The sequence below is a fragment of the Channa argus genome, unplaced genomic scaffold (genome assembly GCF_033026475.1).
Source record: "Channa argus isolate prfri unplaced genomic scaffold, Channa argus male v1.0 Contig020, whole genome shotgun sequence".
Classification (NCBI taxonomy): Eukaryota; Metazoa; Chordata; class Actinopteri; order Anabantiformes; family Channidae; genus Channa; species Channa argus.
Genome location: NW_027125239.1, coordinates 309,371 through 330,702, shown reverse-complemented (window position 1 = coordinate 330,702; position 21,332 = coordinate 309,371). Strand labels below are relative to the sequence as shown.

At 41.8% G+C, this 21,332-nt stretch overlaps 22 pseudogenes; all 22 read right to left on the bottom strand.

The window, feature by feature from the left end:
• Window positions 1-489: 489 nt before the first annotated feature.
• On the bottom strand, window positions 490-608 carry LOC137114925 (5S ribosomal RNA; annotated as a pseudogene).
• Window positions 609-1,465: 857 nt separating this feature from the next.
• On the bottom strand, window positions 1,466-1,584 carry LOC137114797 (5S ribosomal RNA; annotated as a pseudogene).
• An 853-nt stretch (window positions 1,585-2,437) lies between these two features.
• On the bottom strand, window positions 2,438-2,556 carry LOC137114752 (5S ribosomal RNA; annotated as a pseudogene).
• Window positions 2,557-3,409: 853 nt separating this feature from the next.
• Window positions 3,410-3,528, bottom strand: LOC137114924 (5S ribosomal RNA; annotated as a pseudogene).
• An 856-nt stretch (window positions 3,529-4,384) lies between these two features.
• On the bottom strand, window positions 4,385-4,503 carry LOC137115174 (5S ribosomal RNA; annotated as a pseudogene).
• Window positions 4,504-5,356: 853 nt separating this feature from the next.
• LOC137114550 (5S ribosomal RNA) lies at window positions 5,357-5,475 on the bottom strand (annotated as a pseudogene).
• Window positions 5,476-6,328: 853 nt separating this feature from the next.
• On the bottom strand, window positions 6,329-6,447 carry LOC137115292 (5S ribosomal RNA; annotated as a pseudogene).
• An 853-nt stretch (window positions 6,448-7,300) lies between these two features.
• On the bottom strand, window positions 7,301-7,419 carry LOC137114923 (5S ribosomal RNA; annotated as a pseudogene).
• Window positions 7,420-8,276: 857 nt separating this feature from the next.
• On the bottom strand, window positions 8,277-8,395 carry LOC137114734 (5S ribosomal RNA; annotated as a pseudogene).
• An 857-nt stretch (window positions 8,396-9,252) lies between these two features.
• On the bottom strand, window positions 9,253-9,371 carry LOC137114643 (5S ribosomal RNA; annotated as a pseudogene).
• Window positions 9,372-10,224: 853 nt separating this feature from the next.
• LOC137114702 (5S ribosomal RNA) lies at window positions 10,225-10,343 on the bottom strand (annotated as a pseudogene).
• Window positions 10,344-11,196: 853 nt separating this feature from the next.
• On the bottom strand, window positions 11,197-11,315 carry LOC137114921 (5S ribosomal RNA; annotated as a pseudogene).
• An 857-nt stretch (window positions 11,316-12,172) lies between these two features.
• Window positions 12,173-12,291, bottom strand: LOC137114641 (5S ribosomal RNA; annotated as a pseudogene).
• An 853-nt stretch (window positions 12,292-13,144) lies between these two features.
• LOC137114701 (5S ribosomal RNA) lies at window positions 13,145-13,263 on the bottom strand (annotated as a pseudogene).
• Window positions 13,264-14,116: 853 nt separating this feature from the next.
• LOC137114920 (5S ribosomal RNA) lies at window positions 14,117-14,235 on the bottom strand (annotated as a pseudogene).
• Window positions 14,236-15,092: 857 nt separating this feature from the next.
• Window positions 15,093-15,211, bottom strand: LOC137114776 (5S ribosomal RNA; annotated as a pseudogene).
• An 857-nt stretch (window positions 15,212-16,068) lies between these two features.
• Window positions 16,069-16,187, bottom strand: LOC137115246 (5S ribosomal RNA; annotated as a pseudogene).
• Window positions 16,188-17,040: 853 nt separating this feature from the next.
• On the bottom strand, window positions 17,041-17,159 carry LOC137114919 (5S ribosomal RNA; annotated as a pseudogene).
• Window positions 17,160-18,016: 857 nt separating this feature from the next.
• Window positions 18,017-18,135, bottom strand: LOC137114918 (5S ribosomal RNA; annotated as a pseudogene).
• An 853-nt stretch (window positions 18,136-18,988) lies between these two features.
• On the bottom strand, window positions 18,989-19,107 carry LOC137114917 (5S ribosomal RNA; annotated as a pseudogene).
• Window positions 19,108-19,960: 853 nt separating this feature from the next.
• LOC137114916 (5S ribosomal RNA) lies at window positions 19,961-20,079 on the bottom strand (annotated as a pseudogene).
• Window positions 20,080-20,936: 857 nt separating this feature from the next.
• Window positions 20,937-21,055, bottom strand: LOC137114915 (5S ribosomal RNA; annotated as a pseudogene).
• Window positions 21,056-21,332: the final 277 nt, after the last annotated feature.

Below are 21,332 nucleotides of genomic sequence, written 5' to 3'. Positions count from 1 at the left end.
CGCTAACCCTAACTCCCTAATGTGAAAACGGTCCAAAGAAAATGGCAGTTCACCCCTACAGATTTAATACTATTTACAAAATATACAATTTATAACAAAACCACGTCACAAAACCTAACAATTCAAAAATGCTAAATAAGGTTTGGAAACCAAGAACAGCAAACAGGTGCTGATGCCAGAAAGAGCCTCGCTTGCTGTTAGGAACCGTACTTTTAAAACTCCAGGAAGTGTAGGATGGACCAATCAGCTTCCTGTACTGCCCCCCAATCCGGCCAATCAGGCAGGGCACCTATAAGAACAAGAAAATAAAAACAACACATATGGCCAGGACCGTAACATGGTCTACTAGTAATGAAGCACGATGGTTGGCAAACCAATAAAGTAGCAAAACAGCAATGAAAGAACAAAATTTGATGAAAATATAGAACAATTTCTATGAATAAATAGGCAGTAACACCAGCTTGTGCTGCCCGTAAACCCAAGCAAAAAAGCTTACAGCACCTGGTATTCCCAGGCGGTCTTCCTACCAAGTACTAACCAGGCCCGGCTCTATTTGGCTGCCGAGATCGGACGAGATCGGGCGCTTAGAGAGCGGTGTGGCCGTAAGCTGCATTTGACATCATCAACAGCTCTTAAAAACGCTGGAGAAGCAGAATGCATGACACTTGCTAAGAAGAAGATAAATATGGCAAAGTACAAAGTACTATAACTGTACTGGTCTGTTACGCCCCTGTCTAGGGGGTCAGGGTGAAACAGACAAAGATAAATTTGGATGTTCCCTCTCCGATCCTCAAACCAAAATCCAGGATTGAGATGTTCCAACAGAATGATATTTATTTTAAACGAAAGAAAGTGTCAAACAAAACATGACTCTACAACTCAGGGCGAACCAAGGCCAACATAATAAACAAAATAAGCCATTTCCCACCGAAAGTGTTAGCTAGCCTGATAGAAATAAACAAACCAAAAGATAGTCGCTAACCCTAACTCCCTAATGTGAAAACACTCCAAAGAAAATGGCAGTTCACCCCTACAGATTTAATACTATTTACAAAATATACAATTTATAAACAAATCCACGGCACAAAACCTAACAATTCAAAAATGCTAAATAAGGTTTGGAAACCAAGAAAAGCAAACAGGTGCTGATGCCAGAAAGAGCCTCGCTAGCTGTTGGGAACAGTACTTTTAAAACTCCAGGAAGTGTAGGATGGACCAATCAGCTTCCTGTACTGCCCCCCAATCCGGCCAATCAGGCAGGGCACCTATAAGAACAAGAAAATAAAAACAACACATATGGCCAGGACTGTAACATGGTCTACTAGTAATGAAGCACGATGGTTGGCAAACCAATAAAGTAGCAAAACAGCAATGAAAGAACAAAATTTGATGAAAATATAGAACAATTTCTATGAATAAATAGGCAGTAACACCAGCTTGTGCTGCCCGTAAACCCAAGCAAAGAAGCTTACAGCACGTGGTATTCCCAGGCGGTCTTCCTACCAAGTACTAACAAGGCCCGGCCATATTTGGCTGCTGAGATCGGACGGGATCGGGCGCTTAGAGAGCAGTGTGGCCGTAAGCTGCATTTGACATCATCAACAGCTCTTAAAAACGCTGGAGAAGCAGAATGCATGACACTTGCTAAGAAGAAGATAAATGTGGCAAAGTACAAAGTACTATAACTGTACTGGTCTGTTACGCCCCTGTCTAGGGGGTCAGGGTGCAATATACAAAGATAAATTAGTATGTTCCCTCTCCGATCCCCAAACCAAAATCCAGGATCGAGATGTTCCAACAGAATGATATTTATTTTAAACGAAAGAAAGTGACAAACAAAAAATGACACAACTCATGGCAAACCAAGGCCAACATAATAAACAAAATAAGCCATTTCCCACAGAAAGTGCTAGCTAGCCTGATAGAAATAAACAAACCAAAAGACAGTCGCTAACCCTAACTCCCTAATGTGAAAACGGTCCAAAGAAAATGGCAGTTCACCCCTACAGATTTAATACTATTTACAAAATATACAATTTATAACAAAACCACGTCACAAAACCTAACAATTCAAAAATGCTAAATAAGGTTTGGAAACCAAGAACAGCAAACAGGTGCTGATGCCAGAAAGAGCCTCGCTTGCTGTTGGGAACCGTACTTTTAAAACTCCAGGAAGTGTAGGATGGACCAATCAGCTTCCTGTACTGCCCCCCAATCCGGCCAATCAGGCAGGGCACCTATAAGAACAAGAAAATAAAAACAACACATATGGCCAGGACCGTAACATGGTCTACTAGTAATGAAGCACGATGGTTGGCAAACCAATAAAGTAGCAAAACAGCAATGAAAGAACAAAATTTGATGAAAATATAGAACAATTTCTATGAATAAATAGGCAGTAACACCAGCTTGTGCTGCCCGTAAACCTAAGCAAAAAAGCTTACAGCACCTGGTATTCCCAGGCGGTCTTCCTACCAAGTTCTAACCAGGCTCGGCTCTATTTGGCTGCCGAGATCGGACGAGATCGAGCGCTTAGAGAGCGGTGGGGCCGTAAGCTGCATTTGACATCATCAACAGCTCTTAAAAACGCTGGAGAAGCAGAATGCATGACACTTGCTAAGAAGAAGATAAATGTGGCAAAGTACAAAGTACTATAACTGTACTGGTCTGTTACGCCCCTGTCTAGGGGGTCAGGGTGCAACATACAAAGATAAATTAGCATGTTCCCTCTCCGATCCCCAAACCAAAATCCAGGATCGAGATGTTCCAACAGAATGATATTTATTTTAAACGAAAGAAAGTGACAAACAAAAAATGACACAACTCATGGCGAACCAAGGCCAACATAATAAACAAAATAAGCCATTTCCCACAGAAAGTGCTAGCTAGCCTGATAGAAATAAACAAACCAAAAGACAGTCGCTAACCCTAACTCCCTAATGTGAAAACGGTCCAAAGAAAATGGCAGTTCACCCCTACAGATTTAATACTATTTACAAAATATACAATTTATAACAAAACCACGTCACAAAACCTAACAATTCAAAAATGCTAAATAAGGTTTGGAAACCAAGAACAGCAAACAGGTGCTGATGCCAGAAAGAGCCTCGCTTGCTGTTGGGAACCGTACTTTTAAAACTCCAGGAAGTGTAGGATGGACCAATCAGCTTCCTGTACTGCCCCCCAATCTGGCCAATCAGGCAGGGCACCTATAAGAACAAGAAAATAAAAACAACACATATGGCCAGGACCGTAACATGGTCTACTAGTAATGAAGCACGATGGTTGGCAAACCAATAAAGTAGCAAAACAGCAATGAAAGAACAAAATTTGATGAAAATATAGAACAATTTCTATGAATAAATAGGCAGTAACACCAGCTTGTGCTGCCCGTAAACCCAAGCAAAAAAGCTTACAGCACCTGGTATTCCCAGGCGGTCTTCCTACCAAGTACTAACCAGGCCCGGCTCTATTTGGCTGCCGAGATCGGACGAGATCGGGCGCTTAGAGAGCGGTGTGGCCGTAAGCTGCATTTGACATCATCAACAGCTCTTAAAAACGCTGGAGAAGCAGAATGCATGACACTTGCTAAGAAGAAGATAAATGTGGCAAAGTACAAAGTACTATAACTGTACTGGTCTGTTACGCCCCTGTCTAGGGGGTCAGGGTGCAACATACAAAGATAAATTAGGATGTTCCCTCTCCGGTCTCCAAACCATAATCCAGGATCGAGATGTTCCAACAGAATGATATTTATTTTAAACGAAAGAAAGTGTCAAACAAAACATGACACTACAACTCAGGGCGAACCAAGGCCAACATAATAAACAAAATAAGCCATTTCCCACAGAAAGTGCTAGCTAGCCTGATAGAAATAAACAAACCAAAAGACAGTCGCTAACCCTAACTCCCTAATGTGAAAACGGTCCAAAGAAAATGGCAGTTCACCCCTACAGATTTAATACTATTTACAAAATATACAATTTATAACAAAACCACGTCACAAAACCTAACAATTCAAAAATGCTAAATAAGGTTTGGAAACCAAGAACAGCAAACAGGTGCTGATGCCAGAAAGAGCCTCGCTTGCTGTTGGGAACCGTACTTTTAAAACTCCAGGAAGTGTAGGATGGACCAATCAGCTTCCTGTACTGCCCCCCAATCCGGCCAATCAGGCAGGGCACCTATAAGAACAAGAAAATAAAAACAACACATATGGCCAGGACAGTAACATGGTCTACTAGTAATGAAGCACGATGGTTGGCAAACCAATAAAGTAGCAAAACAGCAATGAAAGAACAAAATTTGATGAAAATATAGAACAATTTCTATGAATAAATAGGCAGTAACACCAGCTTGTGCTGCCCGTAAACCCAAGCAAAAAAGCTTACAGCACCTGGTATTCCCAGGCGGTCTTCCTACCAAGTACTAACCAGGCCCGGCTCTATTTGGCTGCCGAGATCGGACGAGATCGGGCGCTTAGAGAGCGGTTTGGCCGTAAGCTGCATTTGACATCATCAACAGCTCTTAAAAACGCTAGAGAAGCAGAATGCATGACACTTACTAAGAAGAAGATAAATGTGGCAAAGTACAAAGTACTATAACTGTACTGGTCTGTTACGCCCCTGTCTAGGGGGTCAGGGTGCAACATACAAAGATAAATTAGCATGTTCCCTCTCCGATCCCCAAACCAAAATCCAGGATCGAGATGTTCCAACAGAATGATATTTATTTTAAACGAAAGAAAGTGACAAACAAAAAATGACACAACTCATGGCGAACCAAGGCCAACATAATAAACAAAATAAGCAATTTCCCACAGAAAGTGCTAGCTAGCCTGATAGAAATAAACAAACCAAAAGACAGTCGCTAACCCTAACTCCCTAATGTGAAAACGGTCCAAAGAAAATGGCAGTTCACCCCTACAGATTTAATACTATTTACAAAATATACAATTTATAACAAAACCACGTCACAAAACCTAACAATTCAAAAATGCTAAATAAGGTTTGGAAACCAAGAACAGCAAACAGGTGCTGATGCCAGAAAGAGCCTCGCTTGCTGTTGGGAACCGTACTTTTAAAACTCCAGGAAGTGTAGGATGGACCAATCAGCTTCCTGTACTGCCCCCCAATCCGGCCAATCAGGCAGGGCACCTATAAGAACAAGAAAATAAAAACAACACATATGGCCAGGACCGTAACATGGTCTACTAGTAATGAAGCACGATGGTTGGCAAACCAATAAAGTAGCAAAACAGCAATGAAAGAACAAAATTTGATGAAAATATAGAACAATTTCTATGAATAAATAGGCAGTAACACCAGCTTGTGCTGCCCGTAAACCCAAGCAAAAAAGCTTACAGCACCTGGTATTCCCAGGCGGTCTTCCTACCAAGTACTAACCAGGCCCGGTTCTATTTGGCTGCCGAGATCGGACGAGATCGGGCGCTTAGAGAGCGGTGTGGCCGTAAGCTGCATTTGACATCATCAACAGCTCTTAAAAACGCTGGAGAAGCAGAATGCATGACACTTGCTAAGAAGAAGATAAATGTGGCAAAGTACAAAGTACTATAACTGTACTGGTCTTTTACGCCCCTGTCTAGGGGGTCAGGGTGCAACATACAAAGATAAATTAGCATGTTCCCTCTCCGATCCCCAAACCAAAATCCAGGATCGAGATGTTCCAACAGAATGATATTTATTTTAAACGAAAGAAAGTGACAAACAAAAAATGACACAACTCAGGGCGAACCAAGGCCATCATAATAAACAAAATAAGCCATTTCCCACAGAAAGTGCTAGCTAGCCTGATAGAAATAAACAAACCAAAAGACAGTCGCTAACCCTAACTCCCTAATGTGAAAACGGTCCAAAGAAAATGGCAGTTCACCCCTACAGATTTAATACTATTTACAAAATATACAATTTATAACAAAACCACGTCACAAAACCTAACAATTCAAAAATGCTAAATACGGTTTGGAAACCAAGAACAGCAAACAGGTGCTGATGCCAGAAAGAGCCTCGCTTGCTGTTGGGAACCGTACTTTTAAAACTCCAGGAAGTGTAGGATGGACCAATCAGCTTCCTGTACTGCCCCCCAATCCGGCCAATCAGGCAGGGCACCTATAAGAACAAGAAAATAAAAACAACACATATGGCCAGGACCGTAACATGGTCTACTAGTAATGAAGCACGATGGTTGGCAAACCAATAAAGTAGCAAAACAGCAATGAAAGAACAAAATTTGATGAAAATATAGAACAATTTCTATGAATAAATAGGCAGTAACACCAGCTTGTGCTGCCCGTAAACCCAAGCAAAAAAGCTTACAGCACCTGGTATTCCCAGGCGGTCTTCCTACCAAGTACTAACCAGGCCCGGCTCTATTTGGCTGCCGAGATCGGACGAGATCGGGCGCTTAGAGAGCGGTGGGGCCGTAAGCTGCATTTGACATCATCAACAGCTCTTAAAAACGCTGGAGAAGCAGAATGCATGACACTTGCTAAGAAGAAGATAAATGTGGCAAAGTACAAAGTACTATAACTGTACTGGTCTGTTACGCCCCTGTCTAGGGGGTCAGGGTGCAACATACAAAGATAAATTAGCATGTTCCCTCTCCGATCCCCAAACCAAAATCCAGGATCGAGATGTTCCAACAGAATGATATTTATTTTAAACGAAAGAAAGTGACAAACAAAAAATGACACAACTCATGGCGAACCAAGGCCAACATAATAAACAAAATAAGCCATTTCCCACAGAAAGTGCTAGCTAGCCTGATAGAAATAAACAAACCAAAAGACAGTCGCTAACCCTAACTCCCTAATGTGAAAACGGTCCAAAGAAAATGGCAGTTCACCCCTACAGATTTAATACTATTTACAAAATATACAATTTATAACAAAACCACGTCACAAAACCTAACAATTCAAAAATGCTAAATAAGGTTTGGAAACCAAGAACAGCAAACAGGTGCTGATGCCAGAAAGAGCCTCGCTTGCTGTTAGGAACCGTACTTTTAAAACTCCAGGAAGTGTAGGATGGACCAATCAGCTTCCTGTACTGCCCCCCAATCCGGCCAATCAGGCAGGGCACCTATAAGAACAAGAAAATAAAAACAACACATATGGCCAGGACCGTAACATGGTCTACTAGTAATGAAGCACGATGGTTGGCAAACCAATAAAGTAGCAAAACAGCAATGAAAGAACAAAATTTGATGAAAATATAGAACAATTTCTATGAATAAATAGGCAGTAACACCAGCTTGTGCTGCCCGTAAACCCAAGCAAAAAAGCTTACAGCACCTGGTATTCCCAGGCGGTCTTCCTACCAAGTACTAACCAGGCCCGGCTCTATTTGGCTGCCGAGATCGGACGAGATCGGGCGCTTAGAGAGCGGTGTGGCCGTAAGCTGCATTTGACATCATCAACAGCTCTTAAAAACCCTGGAGAAGCAGAATGCATGACACTTGCTAAGAAGAAGATAAATATGGCAAAGTACAAAGTACTATAACTGTACTGGTCTGTTACGCCCCTGTCTAGGGGGTCAGGGTGAAACAGACAAAGATAAATTTGGATGTTCCCTCTCCGATCCTCAAACCAAAATCCAGGATTGAGATGTTCCAACAGAATGATATTTATTTTAAACGAAAGAAAGTGTCAAACAAAACATGACTCTACAACTCAGGGCGAACCAAGGCCAACATAATAAACAAAATAAGCCATTTCCCACCGAAAGTGTTAGCTAGCCTGATAGAAATAAACAAACCAAAAGATAGTCGCTAACCCTAACTCCCTAATGTGAAAATACTCCAAAGAAAATGGCAGTTCACCCCTACAGATTTAATACTATTTACAAAATATACAATTTATAAACAAATCCACGGCACAAAACCTAACAATTCAAAAATGCTAAATAAGGTTTGGAAACCAAGAAAAGCAAACAGGTGCTGATGCCAGAAAGAGCCTCGCTAGCTGTTGGGAACCGTACTTTTAAAACTCCAGGAAGTGTAGGATGGACCAATCAGCTTCCTGTACTGCCCCCCAATCCGGCCAATCAGGCAGGGCACCTATAAGAACAAGAAAATAAAAACAACACATATGGCCAGGACTGTAACATGGTCTACTAGTAATGAAGCACGATGGTTGGCAAACCAATAAAGTAGCAAAACAGCAATGAAAGAACAAAATTTGATGAAAATATAGAACAATTTCTATGAATAAATAGGCAGTAACACCAGCTTGTGCTGCCCGTAAACCCAAGCAAAGAAGCTTACAGCACCTGGTATTCCCAGGCGGTCTTCCTACCAAGTACTAACAAGGCCCGGCCATATTTGGCTGCTGAGATCGGACGGGATCGGGCGCTTAGAGAGCAGTGTGGCCGTAAGCTGCATTTGACATCATCAACAGCTCTTAAAAACGCTGGAGAAGCAGAATGCATGACACTTGCTAAGAAGAAGATAAATGTGGCAAAGTACAAAGTACTATAACTGTACTGGTCTGTTACGCCCCTGTCTAGGGGGTCAGGGTGCAACATACAAAGATAAATTAGCATGTTCCCTCTCCGATCCCCAAACCAAAATCCAGGATCGAGATGTTCCAACAGAATGATATTTATTTTAAACGAAAGAAAGTGTCAAACAAAACATGACACTACAACTCAGGGCGAACCAAGGCCAACATAATAAACAAAATAAGCCATTTCCCACAGAAAGTGCTAGCTAGCCTGATAGAAATAAACAAACCAAAAGACAGTCGCTAACCCTAACTCCCTAATGTGAAAACAGTCCAAAGAAAATGGCAGTTCACCCCTACAGATTTAATACTATTTACAAAATATACAATTTATAAACAAAACCACGGCACAAAACCTAACAATTCAAAAATGCTAAATAAGGTTTGGAAACCAAGAACAGCAAACAGGTGCTGATGCCAGAAAGAGCCTCGCTAGCTGTTGGGAACCGTACTTTTAAAACTCCAGGAAGTGTAGGATGGACCAATCAGCTTCCTGTACTGCCCCCCAATCCGGCCAATCAGGCAGGGCACCTATAAGAACAACAAAATAAAAACAACACATATGGCCAGGACCGTAACATGGTCTACTAGTAATGAAGCACGATGGTTGGCAAACCAATAAAGTAGCAAAACAGCAATGAAAGAACAAAATTTGATGAAAATATAGAACAATTTCTATGAATAAATAGGCAGTAACACCAGCTTGTGCTGCCCGTAAACCCAAGCAAAAAAGCTTACAGCACCTGGTATTCCCAGGCGGTCTTCCTACCAAGTACTAACCAGGCCCGGCTCTATTTGGCTGCCGAGATCGGACGAGATCGGGCACTTAGAGAGCGGTGGGGCCGTAAGCTGCATTTGACATCATCAACAGCTCTTAAAAACGCTGGAGAAGCAGAATGCATGACACTTGCTAAGAAGAAGATAAATGTGGCAAAGTACAAAGTACTATAACTGTACTGGTCTGTTACGCCCCTGTCTAGGGGGTCAGGGTGCAACATACAAAGATAAATTAGCATGTTCCCTCTCCGATCCCCAAACCAAAATCCAGGATCGAGATGTTCCAACAGAATGATATTTATTTTAAACGAAAGAAAGTGACAAACAAAAAATGACACAACTCATGGCGAACCAAGGCCAACATAATAAACAAAATAAGCCATTTCCCACAGAAAGTGCTAGCTAGCCTGATAGAAATAAACAAACCAAAAGACAGTCGCTAACCCTAACTCCCTAATGTGAAAACGGTCCAAAGAAAATGGCAGTTCACCCCTACAGATTTAATACTATTTACAAAATATACAATTTATAACAAAACCACGTCACAAAACCTAACAATTCAAAAATGCTAAATAAGGTTTGGAAACCAAGAACAGCAAACAGGTGCTGATGCCAGAAAGAGCCTCGCTTGCTGTTGGGAACCGTACTTTTAAAACTCCAGGAAGTGTAGGATGGACCAATCAGCTTCCTGTACTGCCCCCCAATCCGGCCAATCAGGCAGGGCACCTATAAGAACAAGAAAATAAAAACAACACATATGGCCAGGACCGTAACATGGTCTACTAGTAATGAAGCACGATGGTTGGCAAACCAATAAAGTAGCAAAACAGCAATGAAAGAACAAAATTTGATGAAAATATAGAACAATTTCTATGAATAAATAGGCAGTAACACCAGCTTGTGCTGCCCGTAAACCTAAGCAAAAAAGCTTACAGCACCTGGTATTCCCAGGCGGTCTTCCTACCAAGTACTAACCAGGCTCGGCTCTATTTGGCTGCCGAGATCGGACGAGATCGAGCGCTTAGAGAGCGGTGGGGCCGTAAGCTGCATTTGACATCATCAACAGCTCTTAAAAACGCTGGAGAAGCAGAATGCATCACACTTGCTAAGAAGAAGATAAATGTGGCAAAGTACAAAGTACTATAACTGTACTGGTCTGTTACGCCCCTGTCTAGGGGGTCAGGGTGCAACATACAAAGATAAATTAGCATGTTCCCTCTCCGATCCCCAAACCAAAATCCAGGATCGAGATGTTCCAACAGAATGATATTTATTTTAAACGAAAGAAAGTGACAAACAAAAAATGACACAACTCATGGCGAACCAAGGCCAACATAATAAACAAAATAAGCCATTTCCCACAGAAAGTGCTAGCTAGCCTGATAGAAATAAACAAACCAAAAGACAGTCGCTAACCCTAACTCCCTAATGTGAAAACGGTCCAAAGAAAATGGCAGTTCACCCCTACAGATTTAATACTATTTACAAAATATACAATTTATAACAAAACCACGTCACAAAACCTAACAATTCAAAAATGCTAAATAAGGTTTGGAAACCAAGAACAGCAAACAGGTGCTGATGCCAGAAAGAGCCTCGCTTGCTGTTGGGAACCGTACTTTTAAAACTCCAGGAAGTGTAGGATGGACCAATCAGCTTCCTGTACTGCCCCCCAATCTGGCCAATCAGGCAGGGCACCTATAAGAACAAGAAAATAAAAACAACACATATGGCCAGGACCGTAACATGGTCTACTAGTAATGAAGCACGATGGTTGGCAAACCAATAAAGTAGCAAAACAGCAATGAAAGAACAAAATTTGATGAAAATATAGAACAATTTCTATGAATAAATAGGCAGTAACACCAGCTTGTGCTGCCCGTAAACCCAAGCAAAAAAGCTTACAGCACCTGGTATTCCCAGGCGGTCTTCCTACCAAGTACTAACCAGGCCCGGCTCTATTTGGCTGCCGAGATCGGACGAGATCGGGCGCTTAGAGAGCGGTGTGGCCGTAAGCTGCATTTGACATCATCAACAGCTCTTAAAAACGCTGGAGAAGCAGAATGCATGACACTTGCTAAGAAGAAGATAAATATGGCAAAGTACAAAGTACTATAACTGTACTGGTCTGTTACGCCCCTGTCTAGGGGGTCAGGGTGAAACATACAAAGATAAATTTGGATGTTCCCTCTCCGATCCTCAAACCAAAATCCAGGATTGAGATGTTCCAACAGAATGATATTTATTTTAAACGAAAGAAAGTGTCAAACAAAACATGACACTACAACTCATGGCGAACCAAGGCCAACATAATAAACAAAATAAGCCATTTCCCACAGAAAGTGTTAGCTAGCCTGATAAAAATAAACAAACCAAAAGATAGTCGCTAACCCTAACTCCCTAATGTGAAAACACTCCAAAGAAAATGGCAGTTCACCCCTACAGATTTAATACTATTTACAAAATATACAATTTATAAACAAAACCACGGCACAAAACCTAACAATTCAAAAATGCTAAATAAGGTTTGGAAACCAAGAACAGCAAACAGGTGCTGCTGCCAGAAAGAGCCTCGCTAGCTGTTGGGAACCGTACTTTTAAAACTCCAGGAAGTGAAGGATGGACCAATCAGCTTCCTGTACTGCCCCCCAATCCGGCAGATAAGGCAGGGCACCTATAAGAACAACAAAATAAAAACAACACATATGGCCAGGACCGTAACATGGTCTACTAGTAATGAAGCACGATGGTTGGCAAACCAATAAAGTAGCAAAACAGCAATGAAAGAACAAAATTTGATGAAAATATAGAACAATTTCTATGAATAAATAGGCAGTAACACCAGCTTGTGCTGCCCGTAAACCCAAGCAAAAAAGCTTACAGCACCTGGTATTCCCAGGCGGTCTTCCTACCAAGTACTAACCAGGCCCGGCTCTATTTGGCTGCCGAGATCGGACGAGATCGGGCACTTAGAGAGCGGTGGGGCCGTAAGCTGCATTTGACATCATCAACAGCTCTTAAAAACGCTGGAGAAGCAGAATGCATGACACTTGCTAAGAAGAAGATAAATGTGGCAAAGTACAAAGTACTATAACTGTACTGGTCTGTTACGCCCCTGTCTAGGGGGTCAGGGTGCAACATACAAAGATAAATTAGCATGTTCCCTCTCCGATCCCCAAACCAAAATCCAGGATCGAGATGTTCCAACAGAATGATATTTATTTTAAACGAAAGAAAGTGACAAACAAAAAATGACACAACTCATGGCGAACCAAGGCCAACATAATAAACAAAATAAGCCATTTCCCACAGAAAGTGCTAGCTAGCCTGATAGAAATAAACAAACCAAAAGACAGTCGCTAACCCTAACTCCCTAATGTGAAAACGGTCCAAAGAAAATGGCAGTTCACCCCTACAGATTTAATACTATTTACAAAATATACAATTTATAACAAAACCACGTCACAAAACCTAACAATTCAAAAATGCTAAATAAGGTTTGGAAACCAAGAACAGCAAACAGGTGCTGATGCCAGAAAGAGCCTCGCTTGCTGTTGGGAACCGTACTTTTAAAACTCCAGGAAGTGTAGGATGGACCAATCAGCTTCCTGTACTGCCCCCCAATCCGGCCAATCAGGCAGGGCACCTATAAGAACAAGAAAATAAAAACAACACATATGGCCAGGACCGTAACATGGTCTACTAGTAATGAAGCACGATGGTTGGCAAACCAATAAAGTAGCAAAACAGCAATGAAAGAACAAAATTTGATGAAAATATAGAACAATTTCTATGAATAAATAGGCAGTAACACCAGCTTGTGCTGCCCGTAAACCTAAGCAAAAAAGCTTACAGCACCTGGTATTCCCAGGCGGTCTTCCTACCAAGTACTAACCAGGCTCGGCTCTATTTGGCTGCCGAGATCGGACGAGATCGAGCGCTTAGAGAGCGGTGGGGCCGTAAGCTGCATTTGACATCATCAACAGCTCTTAAAAACGCTGGAGAAGCAGAATGCATCACACTTGCTAAGAAGAAGATAAATGTGGCAAAGTACAAAGTACTATAACTGTACTGGTCTGTTACGCCCCTGTCTAGGGGGTCAGGGTGCAACATACAAAGATAAATTAGCATGTTCCCTCTCCGATCCCCAAACCAAAATCCAGGATCGAGATGTTCCAACAGAATGATATTTATTTTAAACGAAAGAAAGTGACAAACAAAAAATGACACAACTCATGGCGAACCAAGGCCAACATAATAAACAAAATAAGCCATTTCCCACAGAAAGTGCTAGCTAGCCTGATAGAAATAAACAAACCAAAAGACAGTCGCTAACCCTAACTCCCTAATGTGAAAACGGTCCAAAGAAAATGGCAGTTCACCCCTACAGATTTAATACTATTTACAAAATATACAATTTATAACAAAACCACGTCACAAAACCTAACAATTCAAAAATGCTAAATAAGGTTTGGAAACCAAGAACAGCAAACAGGTGCTGATGCCAGAAAGAGCCTCGCTTGCTGTTGGGAACCGTACTTTTAAAACTCCAGGAAGTGTAGGATGGACCAATCAGCTTCCTGTACTGCCCCCCAATCTGGCCAATCAGGCAGGGCACCTATAAGAACAAGAAAATAAAAACAACACATATGGCCAGGACCGTAACATGGTCTACTAGTAATGAAGCACGATGGTTGGCAAACCAATAAAGTAGCAAAACAGCAATGAAAGAACAAAATTTGATGAAAATATAGAACAATTTCTATGAATAAATAGGCAGTAACACCAGCTTGTGCTGCCCGTAAACCCAAGCAAAAAAGCTTACAGCACCTGGTATTCCCAGGCGGTCTTCCTACCAAGTACTAACCAGGCCCGGCTCTATTTGGCTGCCGAGATCGGACGAGATCGGGCGCTTAGAGAGCGGTGTGGCCGTAAGCTGCATTTGACATCATCAACAGCTCTTAAAAACGCTGGAGAAGCAGAATGCATGACACTTGCTAAGAAGAAGATAAATATGGCAAAGTACAAAGTACTATAACTGTACTGGTCTGTTACGCCCCTGTCTAGGGGGTCAGGGTGAAACATACAAAGATAAATTTGGATGTTCCCTCTCCGATCCTCAAACCAAAATCCAGGATTGAGATGTTCCAACAGAATGATATTTATTTTAAACGAAAGAAAGTGTCAAACAAAACATGACACTACAACTCATGGCGAACCAAGGCCAACATAATAAACAAAATAAGCCATTTCCCACAGAAAGTGTTAGCTAGCCTGATAAAAATAAACAAACCAAAAGATAGTCGCTAACCCTAACTCCCTAATGTGAAAACACTCCAAAGAAAATGGCAGTTCACCCCTACAGATTTAATACTTTTTACAAAATATACAATTTATAAACAAAACCACGGCACAAAACCTAACAATTCAAAAATGCTAAATAAGGTTTGGAAACCAAGAACAGCAAACAGGTGCTGCTGCCAGAAAGAGCCTCGCTAGCTGTTGGGAACCGTACTTTTAAAACTCCAGGAAGTGAAGGATGGACCAATCAGCTTCCTGTACTGCCCCCCAATCCGGCAGATAAGGCAGGGCACCTATAAGAACAACAAAATAAAAACAACACATATGGCCAGGACCGTAACATGGTCTACTAGTAATGAAGCACGATGGTTGACAAACCAATAAAGTAGCAAAACAGCAATGAAAGAACAAAATTTGATGAAAATATGGAACAATTTCTATGAATAAATAGGCAGTAACACCAGCTTGTGCTGCCCGTAAACCCAAGCAAAAAAACTTACAGCACCTGGTATTCCCAGGCGGTCTTCCTACCAAGTACTAACAAGGCCCGGCCATATTTGGCTGCTGAGATCGGACGGGATCGGGCGCTTAGAGAGCAGTGTGGCCGTAAGCTGCATTTGACATCATCAACAGCTCTTAAAAACGCTGGAGAAGCAGAATGCATGACACTTGCTAAGAAGAAGATAAATGTGGCAAAGTACAAAGTACTATAACTGTACTGGTCTGTTACGCCGCTGTCTAGGGGGTCAGGGTGCAACATACAAAGATAAATTAGCATGTTCCCTCTCCGATCCCCAAACCAAAATCCAGGATCGAGATGTTCCAACAGAATGATATTTATTTTAAACGAAAGAAAGTGTCAAACAAAACATGACACTACAACTCAGGGCGAACCAAGGCCAACATAATAAACAAAATAAGCCATTTCCCACAGAAAGTGCTAGCTAGCCTGATAGAAATAAACAAACCAAAAGACAGTCGCTAACCCTAACTCCCTAATGTGAAAACACTCCAAAGAAAATGGCAGTTCACCCCTACAGATTTAATACTATTTACAAAATATACAATTTATAAACAAAACCACGGCACAAAACCTAACAATTCAAAAATGCTAAATAAGGTTTGGAAACCAAGAACAGCAAACAGGTGCTGATGCCAGAAAGAGCCTCGCTAGCTGTTGGGAACCGTACTTTTAAAACTCCAGGAAGTGTAGGATGGACCAATCAGCTTCCTGTACTGCCCCCCAATCCGGCCAATCAGGCAGGGCACCTATAAGAACAACAAAATAAAAACAACACATATGGCCAGGACCGTAACATGGTCTACTAGTAATGAAGCACGATGGTTGGCAAACCAATAAAGTAGCAAAACAGCAATGAAAGAACAAAATTTGATGAAAATATAGAACAATTTCTATGAATAAATAGGCATTAACACCAGCTTGTGCTGCCCGTAAACCCAAGCAAAAAAGCTTACAGCACCTGGTATTCCCAGGCGGTCTTCCTACCAAGTACTAACCAGGCCCGGCTCTATTTGGCTGCCGAGATCGGACGAGATCAGGCGCTTAGAGAGCGGTGTGGCCGTAAGCTGCATTTGACATCATCAACAGCTCTTAAAAACGCTGGAGAAGCAGAATGCATGACACTTGCTAAGAAGAAGATAAATGTGGCAAAGTACAAAGTACTATAACTGTACTGGTCTGTTACGCCCCTGTCTAGGGGGTCAGGGTGCAACATACAAAGATAAATTAGCATGTTCCCTCTCCGATCCCCAAACCAAAATCCAGGATCGAGATGTTCCAACAGAATGATATTTATTTTAAACGAAAGAAAGTGACAAACAAAAAATGACACAACTCAGGGCGAACCAAGGCCAACATAATAAACAAAATAAGCCATTTCCCACAGAAAGTGCTAGCTAGCCTGATAGAAATAAACAAACCAAAAGACAGTCGCTAACCCTAACTCCCTAATGTGAAAACGGTCCAAAGAAAATGGCAGTTCACCCCTACAGATTTAATACTATTTACAAAATATACAATTTATAACAAAACCACGTCACAAAACCTAACAATTCAAAAATGCTAAATAAGGTTTGGAAACCAAGAACAGCAAACAGGTGCTGATGCCAGAAAGAGCCTCGCTTGCTGTTGGGAACCGTACTTTTAAAACTCCAGGAAGTGTAGGATGGACCAATCAGCTTCCTGTACTGCCCCCCAATCCGGCCAATCAGGCAGGGCACCTATAAGAACAAGAAAATAAAAACAACACATATGGCCAGGACCGTAACATGGTCTACTAGTAATGAAGCACGATGGTTGGCAAACCAATAAAGTAGCAAAACAGCAATGAAAGAACAAAATTTGATGAAAATATAGAACAATTTCTATGAATAAATAGGCAGTAACACCAGCTTGTGCTGCCCGTAAACCCAAGCAAAAAAGCTTACAGCACCTGGTATTCCCAGGCGGTCTTCCTACCAAGTACTAACCAGGCCCGGCTCTATTTGGCTGCCGAGATCGGACGAGATCGGGCGCTTAGAGAGCGGTGTGGCCGTAAGCTGCATTTGACATCATCAACAGCTCTTAAAAACGCTGGAGAAGCAGAATGCATGACACTTGCTAAGAAGAAGATAAATGTGGCAAAGTACAAAGTACTATAACTGTACTGGTCTGTTACGCCCCTGTCTAGGGGGTCAGGGTGCAACATACAAAGATAAATTAGGATGTTCCCTCTCCGGTCTCCAAACCATAATCCAGGATCGAGATGTTCCAACAGAATGATATTTATTTTAAACGAAAGAAAGTGTCAAACAAAACATGACACTACAACTCAGGGCGAACCAAGGCCAACATAATAAACAAAATAAGCCATTTCCCACAGAAAGTGCTAGCTAGCCTGATAGAAATAAACAAACCAAAAGACAGTCGCTAACCATAACTCCCTAATGTGAAAACAGTCCAAAGAAAATGGCAGTTCACCCCTACAGATTTAATACTATTTACAAAATATACAATTTATAAACAAAACCACGGCACAAAACCTAACAATTCAAAAATGCTAAATAAGGTTTGGAAACCAAGAACAGCAAACAGGTGCTGATGCCAGAAAGAGCCTCGCTAGCTGTTGGGAACCGTACTTTTAAAACTCCAGGAAGTGTAGGATGGACCAATCAGCTTCCTGTACTGCCCCCCAATCCGGCCAATCAGGCAGGGCACCTATAAGAAAAAGAAAATAAAAACAACACATATGGCCAGGACCGTAACATGGTCTACTAGTAATGAAGCACGATGGTTGGCAAACCAATAAAGTAGCAAAACAGCAATGAAAGAACAAAATTTGATGAAAATATAGAACAATTTCTATGAATAAATAGGCAGTAACACCAGCTTGTGCTGCCCGTAAACCCAAGCAAAAAAGCTTACAGCACCTGGTATTCCCAGGCGGTCTTCCTACCAAGTACTAACCAGGCCCGGCTCTATTTGGCTGCCGAGATCGGACGAGATCGGGCGCTTAGAGAGCGGTGTGGCCGTAAGCTGCATTTGACATCATCAACAGCTCTTAAAAACGCTAGAGAAGCAGAATGCATGACACTTACTAAGAAGAAGATAAATGTGGCAAAGTACAAAGTACTATAACTGTACTGGTCTGTTACGCCCCTGTCTAGGGGGTCAGGGTGCAACATACAAAGATAAATTAGCATGTTCCCTCTCCGATCCCCAAACCAAAATCCAGGATCGAGATGTTCCAACAGAATGATATTTATTTTAAACGAAAGAAAGTGACAAACAAAAAATGACACAACTCATGGCGAACCAAGGCCAACATAATAAACAAAATAAGCCATTTCCCACAGAAAGTGCTAGCTAGCCTGATAGAAATAAACAAACCAAAAGACAGTCGCTAACCCTAACTCCCTAATGTGAAAACGGTCCAAAGAAAATGGCAGTTCACCCCTACAGATTTAATACTATTTACAAAATATACAATTTATAACAAAACCACGTCACAAAACCTAACAATTCAAAAATGCTAAATAAGGTTTGGAAACCAAGAACAGCAAACAGGTGCTGATGCCAGAAAGAGCCTCGCTTGCTGTTGGGAACCGTACTTTTAAAACTCCAGGAAGTGTAGGATGGACCAATCAGCTTCCTGTACTGCCCCCCAATCCGGCCAATCAGGCAGGGCACCTATAAGAACAAGAAAATAAAAACAACACATATGGCCAGGACCGTAACATGGTCTACTAGTAATGAAGCACGATGGTTGGCAAACCAATAAAGTAGCAAAACAGCAATGAAAGAACAAAATTTGATGAAAATATAGAACAATTTCTATGAATAAATAGGCAGTAACACCAGCTTGTGCTGCCCGTAAACCCAAGCAAAAAAGCTTACAGCACCTGGTATTCCCAGGCGGTCTTCCTACCAAGTACTAACCAGGCCCGGCTCTATTTGGCTGCCGAGATCGGACGAGATCGGGCGCTTAGAGAGCGGTGTGGCCGTAAGCTGCATTTGACATCATCAACAGCTCTTAAAAACGCTGGAGAAGCAGAATGCATGACACTTGCTAAGAAGAAGATAAATGTGGCAAAGTACAAAGTACTATAACTGTACTGGTCTGTTATGCCCCTGTCTAGGGGGTCAGGGTGCAACATACAAACATAAATTAGCATGTTCCCTCTCCGATCCCCAAACCAAAATCCAGGATCGAGATGTTCCAACAGAATGATATTTATTTTAAACGAAAGAAAGTGACAAACAAAAAATGACACAACTCAGGGCGAACCAAGGCCAACATAATAAACAAAATAAGCCATTTCCCACAGAAAGTGCTAGCTAGCCTGATAGAAATAAACAAACCAAAAGACAGTCGCTAACCCTAACTCCCTAATGTGAAAACGGTCCAAAGAAAATGGCAGTTCACCCCTACAGATTTAATACTATTTACAAAATATACAATTTATAACAAAACCACGTCACAAAACCTAACAATTCAAAAATGCTAAATAAGGTTTGGAAACCAAGAACAGCAAACAGGTGCTGATGCCAGAAAGAGCCTCGCTTGCTGTTGGGAACCGTACTTTTAAAACTCCAGGAAGTGTAGGATGGACCAATCAGCTTCCTGTACTGCCCCCCAATCCGGCCAATCAGGCAGGGCACCTATAAGAACAAGAAAATAAAAACAACACATATGGCCAGGACCGTAACATGGTCTACTAGTAATGAAGCACGATGGTTGGCAAACCAATAAAGTAGCAAAACAGCAATGAAAGAACAAAATTTGATGAAAATATAGAACAATTTCTATGAATAAATAGGCAGTAACACCAGCTTGTGCTGCCCGTAAACCCAAGCAAAAAAGCTTACAGCACCTGGTATTCCCAGGCGGTCTTCCTACCAAGTACTAACCAGGCCCGGCTCTATTTGGCTGCCGAGATCGGACGAGATCGGGCGCTTAGAGAGCGGTGTGGCCGTAAGCTGCATTTGACATCATCAACAGCTCTTAAAAACGCTGGAGAAGCAGAATGCATGACACTTGCTAAGAAGAAGATAAATGTGGCAAAGTACAAAGTACTATAACTGTACTGGTCTGTTACGCCCCTGTCTAGGGGGTCAGGGTGCAACATACAAAGATAAATTAGGATGTTCCCTCTCCGGTCTCCAAACCATAATCCAGGATCGAGATGTTCCAACAGAATGATATTTATTTTAAACGAAAGAAAGTGTCAAACAAAACATGACACTACAACTCAGGGCGAACCAAGGCCAACATAATAAACAAAATAAGCCATTTCCCACAGAAAGTGCTAGCTAGCCTGATAGAAATAAACAAACCAAAAGACAGTCGCTAACCATAACTCCCTAATGTGAAAACAGTCCAAAGAAAATGGCAGTTCACCCCTACAGATTTAATACTATTTACAAAATATACAATTTATAAACAAAACCACGGCACAAAACCTAACAATTCAAAAATGCTAAATACGGTTTGGAAACCAAGAACAGCAAACAGGTGCTGATGCCAGAAAGAGCCTCGCTAGCTGTTGGGAACCGTACTTTTAAAACTCCAGGAAGTGTAGGATGGACCAATCAGCTTCCTGTACTGCCCCCCAATCCGGCCAATCAGGCAGGGCACCTATAAGAAAAAGAAAATAAAAACAACACATATGGCCAGGACCGTAACATGGTCTACTAGTAATGAAGCACGATGGTTGGCAAACCAATAAAGTAGCAAAACAGCAATGAAAGAACAAAATTTGATGAAAATATAGAACAATTTCTATGAATAAATAGGCAGTAACACCAGCTTGTGCTGCCCGTAAACCCAAGCAAAAAAGCTTACAGCACCTGGTATTCCCAGGCGGTCTTCCTACCAAGTACTAACCAGGCCCGGCTCTATTTGGCTGCCGAGATCGGACGAGATCGGGCGCTTAGAGAGCGGTGTGGCCGTAAGCTGCATTTGACATCATCAACAGCTCTTAAAAACGCTGGAGAAGCAGAATGCATGACACTTGCTAAGAAGAAGATAAATGTGGCAAAGTACAAAGTACTATAACTGTACTGGTCTGTTACGCCCCTGTCTAGGGGGTCAGGGTGCAACATACAAAGATAATTTAGGATGTTCCCTCTCCGGTCTCCAAACCATAATCCAGGATCGAGATGTTCCAACAGAATGATATTTATTTTAAACGAAAGAAAGTGTCAAACAAAACATGACACTACAACTCAGGG